The sequence below is a fragment of the Sphaerodactylus townsendi genome, linkage group LG04, assembly GCF_021028975.2.
Source record: "Sphaerodactylus townsendi isolate TG3544 linkage group LG04, MPM_Stown_v2.3, whole genome shotgun sequence".
Classification (NCBI taxonomy): Eukaryota; Metazoa; Chordata; class Lepidosauria; order Squamata; family Sphaerodactylidae; genus Sphaerodactylus; species Sphaerodactylus townsendi.
In genome coordinates this window covers 90069181-90085427 of record NC_059428.1, presented here as the reverse complement: position 1 = coordinate 90085427, position 16247 = coordinate 90069181, and positions in this window count along the sequence as shown.

Sequence of the window (16247 nt, the reverse complement as noted above, 5' to 3'; positions counted from 1 at the left end):
AATGGCAGCTGTGTGGACAGTTACTAGAGCAAATATAACACTTTGGAAGGTGTTTTTTCCACCACAGAGCTCCCCAAAGTAGTAAAGTTTACATAGATCATCAAACTTCACAATAATTCTGTGCTACACAAGTTGAAATCTTTGTTGTACTTAGTTTCTCCAAACTCTTGTCTGCAATATGCTTTAATGTGTAGATTGCTGGAGAACAACTGGTAAGGAGCAAAGGAGTGCTGGCTCCTGTTGCTTCTCACATTGCCAATTAAGTACATTATCTTACAAACTATTTCCTTTAGCTCTGTTCTAGATTGTTACACTCATGCACTGTTACTAAGCTGTGTATGGAAGATACTTATGCGATATATATGAAAGTCCTTTTATAAATGTAAGTCTACATCCATAGTTTTTCAAGGCACTGTATAAGGGTAAGTTCCCTTTAAATAAACATCTAATTCCTGGCATTATATCCTATTGTAAGAATCTAAAACAAAATGTGAACAGAGAAGGGTCATTAAATAATTATGATGATGTCAAGTAAACACCTGCCATCAATTAACAGTGTAAAATTGAATGTCTAACACAATAGAAAACCCAAATGCAAAACTATAATAATCATTTATTTTTAGTCTGTCTTAGATGGAACTCATCATAAACATAAGAATTGACTATTTATGAATTATATGTAATTATATGTAAGTAATAGTGGTTTGTATATATTTTGTATAACTGATCTTAATGTTTTGTTATGAATTTATAATTAATATTTAATACATTAACTAGGGTATTGTGGGTTTTCTGGGTTACATGGCCAAGTTCCAGTAGTGTTTTCTCCTGATGTTTTGCCTGCATCTATAGTTGGCATTTTCAGAGGATCTGATGGTAGTAAAGCAAGTGGAGTATATATACCTGTGGAATGTCCAGGATGGAAGAAAGAACCATTTGCATATATACATAGTGTTATATATAACACTGAAGTTGCATGATCAAATTAGTGAGGGCATCTGCATAGCAGTTGCCTGGCATTTTAATCCATTTAACTGCTTCTTGCAGAGAGACATTCTGTGTTTGGTGGTGTTCACTAACCATTGTGTTGATTTTAGTGTTTTTACATACTTGTAGCCAAATTTTGTTCATTTTCACAGTTTCTTCCTGTTGAAATTGTCCTTGTGTTTGTGGATTTCAATGGCTTCTCTGTGTAGTCTGACATAGTGGCTGTCAGATTGGTCTAGAATTTCTGTATTTTCAAATAATATTCTGTGTCCAGCTTGGTTTATCACGTGTTCTGCTATTGCTGATTGTTCCGGCTGAATTCATCTGCATCTTCGATTGCAGGGTTTCAGAGTTGGGGAAGGCGGCTCCATAGCGGCGGAGAGTTGGAGAGTTGGAGTTTGCCGTTCTCCTCCTTTTTTGGGGGCTCGAAAACTTCTAAACTGGAGGGCTTCTAAACTCAAGTAAAAAAGGCAAGGATCATCTGTGGGTCGGGTTGTAGGCGGCAGGCGCTGACGAAGCTGGCGCTTGGGAGAAGGCAGCGGCCCTTCTCCATTTTTCCCAAAACTTGGGGAGGATGGCAGCTCTCCACAGAGCCGTGAGTCATAGTAGCCGGGAGGCGCAGGAATTTCAAACTGAGGAGCGGAGTCCCGGTTTCATCGGAGGTTCCCTCAAGGCCTCGTAGCAATGTCTCAACCCCCCCCCTCCTCTCCTCTCCGGTAACGTCTCAACTCTTCAACTCCAAGCCATTAGGTTTTAGCTTCCGGTCCCCAGGAAGGGATGGCTGCAGCGGGAAACTGCGGCGGCTGGTTTGCTTTCCCTCGATAGTAGTGTGGATGTTTGTGTTTTGTGTTTTTTGTGCTGTGTTTTTTGTGCTTCTTAAACATGCTACGTGGAGCAAGAAGTTTTTTATAGTCGACCAAGTCTTAATACCAAATTGGACTGAAATGTGAAATGAAAGCTATTACGGAAGATTTCATATGTCTTCACAATATACCCGGCAGAGAGCAGCTAGGACCCCGGAGGGAACCCTGGATTACAATTCCTGGTAGAAGAGTTGAGACGAAGAAGCGGGATAGAAGGAGGAAGAGAGGGTGCCGGGCTGGTGTTTTTTACTAAGCGTTTGGGAAGGTGTAGTTTCAAGTCTGCGCCAAGCATTTTTTCTTACTACTAATGCACGATCTCTTATCAACAAAATGGATGAATTAAAGGCTTACAGACGCTGTGAAGAGCAGGTTTGGCAAGAACAGCTGTGTTTTATTAATTACAGAAACCTGGCTTCACTCACAAATTCCGATCACGGCAGTTGAACTACCTGGTTTCACTTCTTTCCGGCAGGACAGAAGCAGTAAAGATTCTGCAGGAAGCAGAAAGGAGGGGTTTAAGCCTCTATGTGAATAGAGCTGGTGCACTAATGCAAGCATCACAGGGGTCCAACTGCTCAAGGGGTGGAAAATTATGAACTATTAGATGCAGACCCATATATCTGCCGCGGGAGTTTAGTGTGGTTATCATCATTGCTTGGTATTACATTCCACCTGATGCTAATGCTGCCATAGCTTTGAGCTCTCTGTATAACATTGTTGAAAAAACCAGCAGAAAAAGCATCCTGATGCTGTGCTCATTATAAGGAGGAGACTTTAATCATACTAATTTAGAAGAAACAGTGCTCCTAAACTCTACCAGCATGTTAGGTGCTTACTAGAGGATCCAATACATTGGATAAAGTGTATACCAACATTAAGGATGCCTACAAGGTGATACAATTACCACACTTGGGTCCAGTCAGACCATTTGTCACTGTTTTCTGGCACCAGCATATATTCCACTTGGGGAGGCCGGGTGTTGCCTGTAATAAAGACTGTAAAATCCTGGCCTGATGATGCCTCTAAAACTACTTCAAAGATTTGTTTTGAGACAACAAATTGGGATGTTTTCTACCACCCAGATCTGGAGGAGTATACCACTGCTGTTCTGAGTTATATCACCTACTGCACAGACACTCTTACTGCAATGGATAAGCGCATCAGGATTTACTCCAACCATATAAACCCTGGATGACAAAAGGGGAGGTTCAGCTTTGACTTTTGCACTTGACAGAGAATATTGCTTTCAGATCTGGTGATGAGGCAAAGTATAGTCGCGGCGAGAGCCAGTCTCAAGAAGAGGCATTCGAGCAAGCCAAGATGAGTTATAAAGAGAAAAATTGAAGATTATTTTAATAACAACAACATGAGGCAGGTGTGGCAGGAGATTCAACAAATTACCAATCATAAACCCACCAATGACATCTCTGTAGATGGGGATTCTTCTTCTCTGGCAGAGGAGCTAAATCACTTTTGCCAGCTTTGAAACAGGTCCTATCAGAAGGAGATGACACACAGCCACTAGGTGATTGCAGCTCTCACACCTCACTGTGTGAGGAGAGCATGAGGTGAGAGCAAGTTTTGAGGAGCTGTGAATCCAAGGAAGAGCTGCTGGACGGGATGGTATTCCCGGTCGGTCAGTGTTAAAGGAATCGGCGCTAACCAACTGGCTTTGGTGTTTTACTGGGATCTTTAATCGATCTTTATCCCAGTCCACCATTCCATCTTGTTTTGAAAGCTTCCACCATTGTTCCCACTACCAAAGAGATTTCCTGCTGACAATCTTCAGGATTATATAGACCAGTGGCACTCACCCCCCATCATCATGAAGTGTTTTGAAAAACTAGTGCCATAGGCATATTAGTTCTTGCCTTCCAGATACATTTGATAAACATCAGATTTCTTATATCAGGACTAATAGATCTGGAGGGCATGTCATTGCCATTAGCCTCCACACAGCTTTAGCGCATCTGGAATCAGCAAGAATTATGTCGCGAGAATGCTCTTTGCAGACTTTAGTTCCGCATTTAATACAATCTAAATACAAAGACTGGTGACAAAACTTGTGGACCTTAGGACTCCTCACATTCAATCTGTTTGTGGATTAGGGACTTCTTGTCCTGGGCGTTCCCAGAGGGTTAGACTGGGAAATCGGGTTTCCTCAGTTCTTACTCTAAATATGGGAACGCATACACGGGCTTTAATAATGTTGGAGTCGCTTTACTGTTCACCCTTTATACATATGATTGTACCTCCTGTCTATCACTTAGTAACACCATTATCAAATTTGCTGATGACACAACTTGGTGGGTGGGGCTCATCTCTGGAGGGGATGAGTCTGCCCTACTCCGAATAGAAGTGGACCGGACTGCTCTCATGGTGCAGGAGAAAATAACCTGGTTCTTAACACTAACAAGAGACAAAGGAGCTCATAGTGGACTATAGAAGAGAATAAGCTCAGAAATTCAGCCCTTGACTATAAATGGAGATCAAGTGGAAGCGGGTGGCTTAGTTTTAAATTTCTGGGCGTTATGAAGTTAAAGAGGATTTGACCTGGGGAATTACAGACTGCCGCGGTGGTTAAGAAAGCCCAGCAAAGACTGTACTATCTGAGACTTTTAAGGAAGCAGCAACTGGATGGAAAACTTCTGGTGTCCTTTTACCGCTGTGCTATAGAGAGTGTCCTAACCTACTGCATCTGTGTATGGTTCTCCAGTTGCACAGTGGCCGGCGAATGAGGAAGAAGCTCCAAAGAGGTGATCACCACTGCACAAAGGATTATGGCTGCCCTCTCCCCTCCTTGGGAAAGAAATCTACCATAATGCCCGAAGCCTAAATAAAGCCCAAAATATTCTGAGGGACCCGTCTCATCCAGCACACTCTCTTTTTAAACTGCTACCATCTGGCAGACGATACAGGGCCCTCAGAACTAGGACAAAGAGGTTTAGAGACAGCTTCTACTCTAGAGCTGTGGCTATGCTAAACTCCGCTGCTTCATATTGATGTATTTGGGGCTGTGTAGGGATGGGTGGAGGATGATGATGTATGAGTCTGAAATTGTGTGCATCAAGGAATGCTGCTGTAAATTTCGTTGTGCGTGCACAATGACAATAAAATGCTTATGCTTATGCTTATGCTTATGCAATGCCTTTCATGTTCTTTGATTCGTGTCTGGGTGCTGCATTTCATACTCCCTATGTAGACTTGTACACAGCTGCATGGTATGCAGTAGACTCCTGCAGAAGTTAGAGAATCCCTCTTATCCTTTGATTAATGTAGCATTTGTTGAATTTTCTTAGTGGGTCTGAAGATTGTTTGGAGGTTATGTTTCTTCCTCAGTTTCCCTATTCGATCAGTGATTCCCTTGATGTATGGTAAGATCACCTTCCCTCTGGGTGGCTGTTTATCTTAATTCCTGTGGTTTGTTCTTGGTCTTGCAGCTCTTCTGATGTCTGTAGTAAGTAACCATTAGCCTGTAGAGCCCAGTTTAGGTGATTCAGTTTGTCTTGAAGGAGGGGGGGGGGGTTCACAGATTATTTTAGCATGATCTACCAGAGTTTTTATTGTGCTCCTTTTTTGTCCTGGGTGATGATTGGAACTATCAGTTTGTGTAAGTTTTCTGTAGACTATGTGGCCCAATTGTTGGTTGTAAAAATTGTACAGTATATATTATGTTTTCCAGACAGTATATATCAGGGGTCAGCAACCTTTACCACACAAAGAGCCATTTGAACCCATTTTCCACAGCCCCGAAGATCTACGGAGCCACCTCCGGTTCAGCCCCTCCACTCCCCTTTCCTTCCAGCGCTGGGAGGCACCAGGCAGGGAAACCCCCTCTGCCCAATGGAGCAGGCAGTTGCCTGCACTGTGGGGCACAGGGGGGATGGTGTCTGTGGCCTGCCCAGTGCCACCACCTCTCGCGCTGCGGGAGGCAGCGGCACCAGGCAGGGAAACCCCCTCTGCCTGATGGAGCAGGCAGTCACAGAGGGGGGATGGCGGCTGCTCTGGAGGGACACACCCAACCTACCCTCTGACCTCCTGAGGTCAGAGGGTAGCATGAGTGTGTCCCTCCAGCCCTCCAGAGCCGTGCTAGAAGGAGAGGTGAGTGGAGGGGACGCGAAAAGCGGCGCCCTCATGTACAGAGCCGCCTCTGGTTCAGCCCCTCATCTCACCTTTTCTTCCAGCTCTTCTCTGGAAGGCTGGAGGGACATGCCCACGCTACCCTCCGACCTCCAGGCCATGTGGAGCCGCAGTATAAGGCTGAAAGAGCTGCATGTGGCTCCAGAGCCACAGGTTGAAGACTCCTGGTATATATTATGTTATCCAGATAGTGTTTTCCAGAGATTATCAAGTCTAATGTCTTAGTGAGATTGCCATTTCTGCACTTTGTGTTAGTAAGTATGCATTACTGTATTGAAGAAATCTTACATTTTGTATTTAGTACATCTGTTATTTGTATGGCCTGGGTGTAGTTTAGTTTGAATATTTTTAGATACTTTTAAGAACCACACATATGTTGTTTTAGTTATACATACAAGTAATCATTTAAGACAAAAATGATCTCTAAAAACCATCAAAATTAAAATAACAAGATTGACCTCATCCTTTAGGAAAAGTGTAAGAACCAGGGAACACACTGACAAATGCCAGGACACCACATTGGGGATCTTGTACCACACATTTGGAGACTAAGGAGAACAATATTAATATCAGTGACAATCAATTACAACAATGTTAAAATAGCCAATACTTAACTTGGACTTGATTATATGTATTAGATAGGATGTAAATGGTGAGAAAAAGTAGGTGTGTTTTTAGTCAAATTGATTTCATTTAAAGGGAGAGGTCTGTAGCCCAGTTTACACACTACAGCAAATTTTCATATATCCTGCATGCACATGCATACATCTATGAGAAAGAGTTAACAAGAGTTCACTTTACAAAAGTAACTGGGGACCAATACCTGGATAAATACAAGGTTTCAATCACACGTTCAGCTGGACATGCACTGAGTGTAACATGAGAATTACTGAATGTACATTTTTTTTTAAATCAAGCATACAATGTACATGAATTTTATGCACATTTATTGTAATTTGAAAACAGAGGTAGTGAGAAACTGATAAGGGGAAAACACCTATATTAATTCCAGAAGAATATCAGCAAAGGGCTTTGAGATGTTTTAAGAAATGTCAAGAGCACTTTTTGTGCTGGATCTTCCATCTTTCAGATACCAAGCTGCTGGCTTTGTTGCAAAATGAATGGCTGCCAAGTAATCTGATGTCCTTGAATTTGTTCTCAGAGAAGACAGGAAATATTTAAGCCTGGAAAGATCACAACAGTTCAAACAGTGATGAAGCATGAAAGGGCAAATACATTACATTTTATTACTCTATTCTGAAAGGCATATGTGAGAGTATATTTCATAAGCTGCACAATGCTTATGAGTGTGCATATTAAAATCCACAGAAAGTGCTCAGCACTGTATAATGACTGTGATGTTAAATGTGTTGCAAGACCAACAGATGTTTGTGGGGGGAGGGAACATTTTTCTGATATATTGGTTTCAAAACACAGAGCTCTTTTCTGAAAGTCATAAGATGGCCGATTGATTCCAGTAATATTACTCATGTCGGTAAGAATTGCTTGTATGAGTAAAGGTCCATGGCAGCAATTTATCTCATTGTTATGATCCCGAACTGAACATCTACCAATTTCCACTACAGCTTCTTCGTTTGCAAGAAAATTTATAAGATCCAGTCTGAATACTCACAGTTTTAAAAGTCTGTGTTATGGACCACTTGCTTTTATAGTCAGAACAACTTTGCATGTCTGTTTGTTATTGTGAAATGCCAATACACCAATTTTCCCATTCTATTACATTTATGTTTTACACACACACACACACACACACACACACACACACACACACACACACACACACACACACACACACACAGTTCTGCCCAGTAGAAAACAATCATTATGAAAAAGATGGCCACCTGGAGCAGGTGACTGAGAGCGGAGCTCCGTTGTTTTTAGCCTAGGTTAGTTATAACTCTTTTTAAGACTTAATTTGAGAACTGCAATGTGGGACTCAGACTTATTTCTCTCTCCACTATTTTGGTCTGCTATTGTGAGCCCATGGTGCATGTCCATAGCCCGGTGCTTATCTACCAGAGCTGCTGGCTGCCTCCATGTTGGAATAACTTGGGCAGAAAGATCTTCCTAGTGCAACCAAGTCAACAGCCGATTGAGCTGATTGAGAGGGCAGAGGACCACTGGAGTCGAGTGAGAGTGGAGGCCACCTGACACCAGCACTGGGAGAGCTGCAGCAAAAAGGGGGGTCAGTGGCAAGGGTCCCCTAGGTGCTTGAGAGGATTGGGAGTAATGACAGGAGAGTTGTGGTGGCATGGGAGTCAGTGGCAGAGGCCCCACGCCAGTCTAGATATGCTGGGAGAGTTGCTGGGAAAGCTGGGGCAAGGCAGGGGTCAGTGGCAGAGGCTCCTGCCTTGCCTTAGTGTACAAATGCTAGAAGAAACACCATGAGAGCTGAAGCGGTGTGGCAGAGGCCCCACACTGATTTGAACGTACCAGAAAAGACGCCAGGAGAGCTGACATGGCATGGGGGTCAGTGGCAGAGGCCCCTCGCCAGCCTGAACATGCCAGGAGAGACGTCAGGAGAGCTGCAGCAGAGCAGGGGTCAGTGGCAGCAGCCCCTTGCCTCCCTGAGTGGGCTCGAATTTAGATAGCCATGAAGGAGCTAAAAAAAAAGATTCTTAAGTGTAAAGATGTGTGTAAGGATGTGCTACTGTCAGCCATGATCAAGATAATATTCCCATTATTGTGTAAGAGTTAGAAAACTGGACAATGAAGAAAGCTGACAGTAAGAAAGTTGAGGAGAATTTTATGAATACCAAGCACAGCCCCGCCCCCCAATAAAATAAAACAAATGACTTCTAGATCAAATCAAGCCTGAATTCTCTCTAGACGCTAAACTGACTAAACAAGGGCTATCATACTTTGGTCACATTATGAAAAGGCAAGAGTCACTGGAAAAGATGATAATGCTAGGAAAGGTTGAACATCTCAGGAAAAGAAGAAAACCTAATATGAGATGGATTGGCTCTATAAAAGAAACCATGGCTCTCACATTGCAAGACCTGAACAATGCTGTTAATTATAAGATATTTTGAAGAACATTAATTCATAGGGTTGCCATATGTCAGAAGCAACACTTAACACACACACTTAACGTACATACACACACATAGCACACACATACACACATGTTAAGTCATACAGGGAAGCTGTTCAGTATCTTGGAAGTGCCAGTCATTTCCAGAACTGTAGTTCACATTTATAAGCAAGTTGGGGGTGCTTATATTTGTTTGATGATTCAAAATCACTGTTGTCAGCAAACAGAAGGGGATTCACAATTCATAATTTTGATAGATTACCCCAATAAAATCTGAGCACACTCAAGTCCTCTCTTGAGAAAGGAGTGCTACTTTACAAGCTCCCCATCAAAAAGTTACATGATGCTCTACCTTTTTTTTAAAAAAAAACCCATCATTTTGAGGTGTTCCCTTGGTAGCCTCAACCATGTCACAGAAAGGAAATGCAAGCACATGAATATCTTTTAGCACAAATTTAAAAGCACTTTAGTGGCTCCCTTCCTCTTACCCTTGTCCTTCCAAGGTCTGATATATAAAGAGTAATTTAAGAAAGAGTCTCTTGGTTATGAACCTCTCAAAGATGCTCACTACGGGACCAGGCATTGATACAGAGCCAAGTTTGCCAGCAGGGTTTGTCATTACATTCTAACAGAAATCATTGGAACACATGAGGCTGCCCCATTCCTAAGAAGAGCCACGCTGGATTTGTCCAAATGTCTATCTAGTCCAGCATTCTATTCACACAGTGGCCAACCAGCTACCTCTAGGAAGCCCACAACCAGAAAGATTGCAACATCATCATCCGACAAGCTCAGCCATATTACTTTTTCTTGCTGGGATCATCTCTCCAAAGTCTCAGAGGCTCATTCCGCACATGCAAAATAATGCACTTTCAAACTGCTTTCAGTGCTCTTTGAAACTGTGCAGAATAGCAAAATCCACTTGCAAACAGTTGTGAAAGTGGTTTGAAAACACATTATTTTGTGTGCGGAAGGGGCCAGACAGAATTTCCCAACATCTACTAGATGAAATCATTTACCTGGTGATGTAGAGATTGAACTTGAGACCTTGAATATGCAGAGCAAAGCATGTGTTACATTAGTGACCCCTAAGACCCTGGGTTCCTTTATTTTAACATAAGCATTGACTGTACTTCAAACTGTCTTTTTAAGCAATTCTGTTCATCAGCATAATGAAACCTGCAACTTTTCCTGAAGACTAAACTAAATAGGAGACTAGGGTTCAGTGATTAGAGCTTGGATCCTGAATAACATCTCTGTGGGCACAAAGATATCCATCCATGTCACAAAATCCCTCTCCCTTCTTATGTTTATAAGGAATATTTTTGTAGAGAGTATTTTAAGATGCTATGGGAAGAGGGAGGTTCTGCAGGCAGAACTCCTTATGCCTGTAGAAGGGCTGCTGTAGATCCATGTCTAGATGTATAATTTGGTTTTGAAAAGCAATCACTGGGCACATAATATGGATTAGGGCCATGGAGATGATTGAAGGGTTTATTCGCATCTAAGGACCAAATAATTAATGAAGATGCAACCAGGCAAGCCATGAATACTGAATGTGTGGCAGCTAAACTGGATCCTGCATAAAGCTTGAGAAGCAGAAATCTCTTTCCATCACATGAACGCTTACAGGAAATTCCCAATGCCAAGTTATCATTGCTACAGTCACTGACAAACCCCCAAAACTTTTGATAACCCTTTAATTATCCCAGATGCTTGATCTTCTAGTGATTGGCATATGAGTAGGCTAGTGACGCTGCACTTTCCTACTTGGGCACAACTCAGAAATGGTGTGGTTATACACATGCTTGGTAGAACTGTCTAACACATAGGCTTTATGAATATAACCAAGTGTCAGTAAAATATCAACCTGCTAGAAGATGCGAGGGGAGGTGGGGACAACTCTTAGCTGAACAAAGTTATACTAGGAAACAGCTGCTTTCACATTCTTTAGAACCTTTAGAATATAATATAATAATTAATATTTTGCTTCATTTCTGTAGTGTTCTTCTTCCAAGTAATCCAAATTCATCTTCGCTTAGTAGATTTTCATTACAAAAATAATAATGAAAAAATTTAAATCAATACCAATAGAGTGACCAGACCCATCTCTGGATTCAGCACAACCCTGAACTGGCGTGGGTGCCCACCCTAGTGATGCAATGAACAAATGTTCTGGCAGAGGAGTGACTTACCTGGGTGGGTAACATATCTGACCTGGAAGCCGCCATCAATCTCTAGGCACAGAAAGCTGCCCAAGAAGAAGAAGAGGAGGAGTTTGGATTTATACCCCACCTTTCTCTCCTGTAGAGACTCAAGGTGCCTTACAAGCTCCTTTCCCCCTCCTCTCCCACAACAGAGGTAGGTGAGTCTGAGAGAGCTCCAAAGCCCAAGGTCACCTAGCAGGATTGTAAGAGTGCGGAAACACATTTTTTAAAAAAAGAATAAGAACAAACCTGGTTTATTTTTGAGTTTACACATTGTAACTCCGTAAACTCATAAACTAATGGTTGTTGTTTTATTTAAATCATTTCTATGCCTCATTTTCACCCAAATAGAGTCTCTAAGGTGGCAAAAATTAACATATTGAAGCATGACCAGATTAAACAGCATTGAAATCTATATATGTAGACTAACACATATCAAGATAATAAAGGGGGGGGGGCAGTAACTGAAGGTATGCCAAGTAAAACAATGATGGGAGAAAGACCAATCTCCCTGAAAGGAAGTTCCAATGATTTTATACCACAACTCAGAAGGTTGTTTTTCAAGTTGCCACTTCTCTACCCTTCTATAACAGGACACACCGGGCTTGAAAGATAATCAGAGTGGATGGCTAGGCAGTCCTAAAATATGCTGGCCCCAAGCCATATTTACACCTTGAATTGGTACAGAATTAAATTGTGAACCTCTCTAGATGGAACAAAACCCATGTGATATAGTCCTTATGACTCTAGTCAACACTATGGCTTATTCCGCACATGCAGAATAATGCACTTTGAAACTGCTTTCAGTGCTCTTTGAAGCTGTGCGGAATGGCAAAATCCACTTGCAAACAGTTGTGAAAGTGGTTTGAAAATGCATTATTTTGCGTGTGCGGAAGGGGCCTATGGCACAGCACTCTATTCCCATTGTAGTGTCTAAACAGTCTGCAAGGGCAGCCCCACATAATGTGCATTGCAGCAATATATTCTGGATGTTTCCACAGCATACACCATAATGGAAAGAAATCACAACATTAATAAAAAATACTAATACAGAATTAAAAATATAAGAACCTAGGAGAGCCCCAAGTGCAACAAAGTCTAACAAAATAACAACAAAGTTCAAGTTTTCTTCCCAAAAAAACAAATGAGTATGGGAAAATTACAACCAAGTCAGACACAGTTTGGGCTTGAATTTACTTAGCCTCTAATTCATAGGAAAAAACCCCATATGAGTTACCAAGGGGTTTCAGTCAGATAGTTTTATTTTTCCTGTTTCTCAGTTCAATTTTAAATGGTTAAAATAGCCATGAGACAATTATATCTATGTTCACAATGGAGAGAACAATAGAAACATAATGTGGGGATTATGTAGTTCTAGGTTTCCACAGATACATAAGTACCAAGCAACAGGTATTTGAATGTATTGATGTTTGCCTGACTTGATGACAGGTAATTTAGCTGTGAAGAGTAATCTAACTTTATAATATAGTGCTGAATGAATAGAAAGCTCTGTTATGACCTTTTAAAAACATCATAAACAATCTGGATACAAAAAGAAATGTGGGTTTAGTGGTATGTATCCTACTTTAAAATGGAGGAAATTCTAGCCGAAGGGACCTTCCTCCAGTATAAGAAACCTTTCTCAAATTTAATTGGATTTTCTGTTGGATGAAAAGCCATTGGAAGAAGACTCCATTAGGCTGGAGTAAGGCTTCAAACACTGCATGGTGGAATGGTAAGATACATACCATTTAGTCCAGACAGAATTCATAGATAAATTGAACATTTCATTCATTCCAAAACTGGATGTAAATATTGAGATCTCAGATAAGAAGTGCATTATGGCTATCATATTTATTTAATGTTTTTTAGCAAGATGAGAATGGTAATTTGGTTAGTTCTTTCCAACATGGCACAAGAACCCTACTTCATAAACTGGACATCCCACTGGAGGCAAGAGAACTTGGTAGGTAGGAAATCCTACGTTGCTGGGAAAATGTTTACAATTAGGTGATGGGTTGAAGGTATTTTCCAATGTGTTCTTGAAAATTATCAAATAGACACAGTGATATTTACTTCCAAAAACCTTTTTCATTGGTCTTTTCTAGAATGTTCTGTCAAAAAACATCATTTTTACTGAAGTGAATATTGACAGAACATTATCAAAATACATCTTGGTGTTTGACATATTAACAAATTAAGAATGAACAGTGCAAGCATCCAGGAAGATATTAGCATGTTCAAGCCACTCTGCAAATAAATAGAACGTTTTGGAAGTTCTTTTGATTAATTTGTGAAAGGTGTTCTATTTTGAGACAGAAAAAAATAATTCTTCTTTATTAATTGAATGTCAGTCTGTGACAAGAAATGAATTATTCTGGTTATCAAAATGCATTAATATTAATGTTATATAACGTAGCAGAAACAGCTGGGTTGAAGTTTAGTGTATTCTCACCCACAGTGCAGAAATTACTGTATCTTGATTTACTCAAATTAGTAATTAAGAAAGCATATAATTGCCCCAAATTACCAGTCTTGCAATTTGCACACTTTCTTGGAAATGAGGATTGACACTTCTAGACCAAGTTAAGTACTTGGAAGTCAGAGAAACTGCCTTTAAGCATTTCATTTAGAAAAAAATATTAACATTATGGAAATGGAGCCGGTTAAAACTTTTCGCTACATATACTAGAATCCTGTTACAACATCTCAGTACTTTTGATTAAAGCAAATTGTATCATGTTTCACTTTTGATTTTTGGAATATTTTTTTCATTTTCAGGGCATGATCCAGCAAAGTTGCTTTAAGTCTCATGGATTCCAGTATGACAATTAAAAAATAATAATACTGAACCAATTTAAACAAATACAATTTATAAATTCTGGGCAACCCAATCCAGAGTAGAGTGACCAGACCCATCTCTGGACCCGGCACAATCCCACCCTGGTGATGTAATGAGCAAATGCACTGGCAGAGGAGTGACTTACCTGGGTGGGTAACTTACCTGACCTTGAAGCCGCCATCCATCTCTAGGCCCACCAGCACATAAAGCTACCCAAGAAGAAGAAGAAGAGGAGGAGTTTGAGTCTCCTGTAAGGAGTTTGAGTCTCCTATAAGTAACCTGTAAGGAGACTCAAGGTGCCTTATAAGCTCCTTTCCCCTCCTCTCCCTAACCGAGCACCTTGTGCCAAGGAGTAGAATTAGGGGCTGAGAGAGCTTCATAAGAACCGCGTTGTCCGACGGTTCATTGAGTCTTGGCAGCAGGAGTGAGGTAATCCAGTACGGTTCCTCAGATAAGCCTCTGCAACTCAGGTGGAAGAGTGAGGAATCAAACCCAGTTTTCCAGATTAGAATCCATCTGCTCTTAACCACTACACCAAGTTGGCCCCAACATGATGGGGGCTGGCTAGCGGTTGGAGCTGACCTTAATTGTCTTCCACTGTCTCCCCAGCCTCCATGAGTCAGAGTCAGTGTTGGAGATACACTACGTTTTGCATGGTGTATCTCCGTTACACTTCCTTTACCCATACTTCAGGTGTGTAAGGCGATATCCCCGTTCTATTACGTTGGAATGGATATAAAGCATTACAGAGTAATGCTGTTCCGTTTCCGTATTATTCACCAGTAATCCGTTGTCCCATCCCGTCATCGGTTGTTCGATGATAACGTCTCTGATATTTTTTGTAGATACGGCGTCCATGCCATCCACGCATAGTCCCAGCTATCCGCTTCCAGTTCTGATTCATTTGCGTAAAGCGGGAACAGATCCACTTCCATCCGGGTTAGGGATGAAAATCCGCTGCGCGGTCCAGAAGTTGCGTGGTTGTAACGGCGGCGAGTTTACCAGACATAATTTCAGTTTTCGGTTCGTCCCACTGTCATCCAGCGTCCATAAGCTTCCACTACCTGTCCGGTATGAAGTTGGTGTAACAACGCAAATACTGCTCCAGGGTCCCGTTCAATACGGCGGCGACAGTCGGTAGCGTCCCCTTCAACGCTTTCCAGAACTTCTTTTGAGATTCAATTGGCGGCCGTTGTCGGAGACCCTCACCTTAATTCGTAGCCCGAGACGGCCATCATGAACAATAAACAGCCGTAAGTTGGTAACTACATGGAGGGGCGATGGAAGCACATGCCATGTCCGTTCGCCATATAACAGCCTACCACCACCAAATTATAAAACCGTGTTGCCGGGCGACTTTCGGGCAAATCTGTAATAAAATCCATGGAGATGACTTCCCAAGGGCGGGAGGCTACCGGGAGAGGTTTCATTAGTCCATATTCCCGGAATTATCCGGCTTCTGCACAAACCGAAAGCAGCAGCCTTTAATGTATGCCTCAATATCCTGCGCGCCCGCCACCAGAAACCGCCATGGCCAAATGCAGAGTTTTCAAAAAGCCAAACAACGGTCGAACGGGCATCGTAAGTTTCAAGAACCTGCTTCGCGGAGGGGAGGCACGCATCAACATTCCTCCGCCAAACTCCGTTCTCCAAACGTTAATTTCCACGCTTTCAGGTGGTCCTCCAGTTCTGAAAGGAGATACCGATCAAGAAATGGGGCGTTGCGTCATACACGCTTGAGATCGGGTGACAGCCAACCTCAACTGGGAGGAAAGTGCGTTCCGGAATAAACCTCGTAAGGCAGTTCCACCCTCTCGTGATACGCGTTACCGTCACCCGGAGTTGTTTTCCCATATCCGCCAACGAGAAATGCTATCCGTCCGCACGAAGTTGTTTTACGGAAATATCTGCCGAGGTGGAAAGTAGCCGCTGTGGTTTTGCGATCCGGTCTAAACTGCGTCCCAGCCAGTGGCTTCTAAGTGGAGAGTGCTACTTTGATGGTCGCGAGTCTCTTTGTCCCCTGCCAGTCCGAAGTCATTGATGCCCGCACCGGTATAAATTTTGTGACAAACAAGTACACGGAACCAGCTCTACCATCTTTATTCTTCCACAACATCCGGCGCTTTGTCCGAGGTATCCAATTTCTGGAA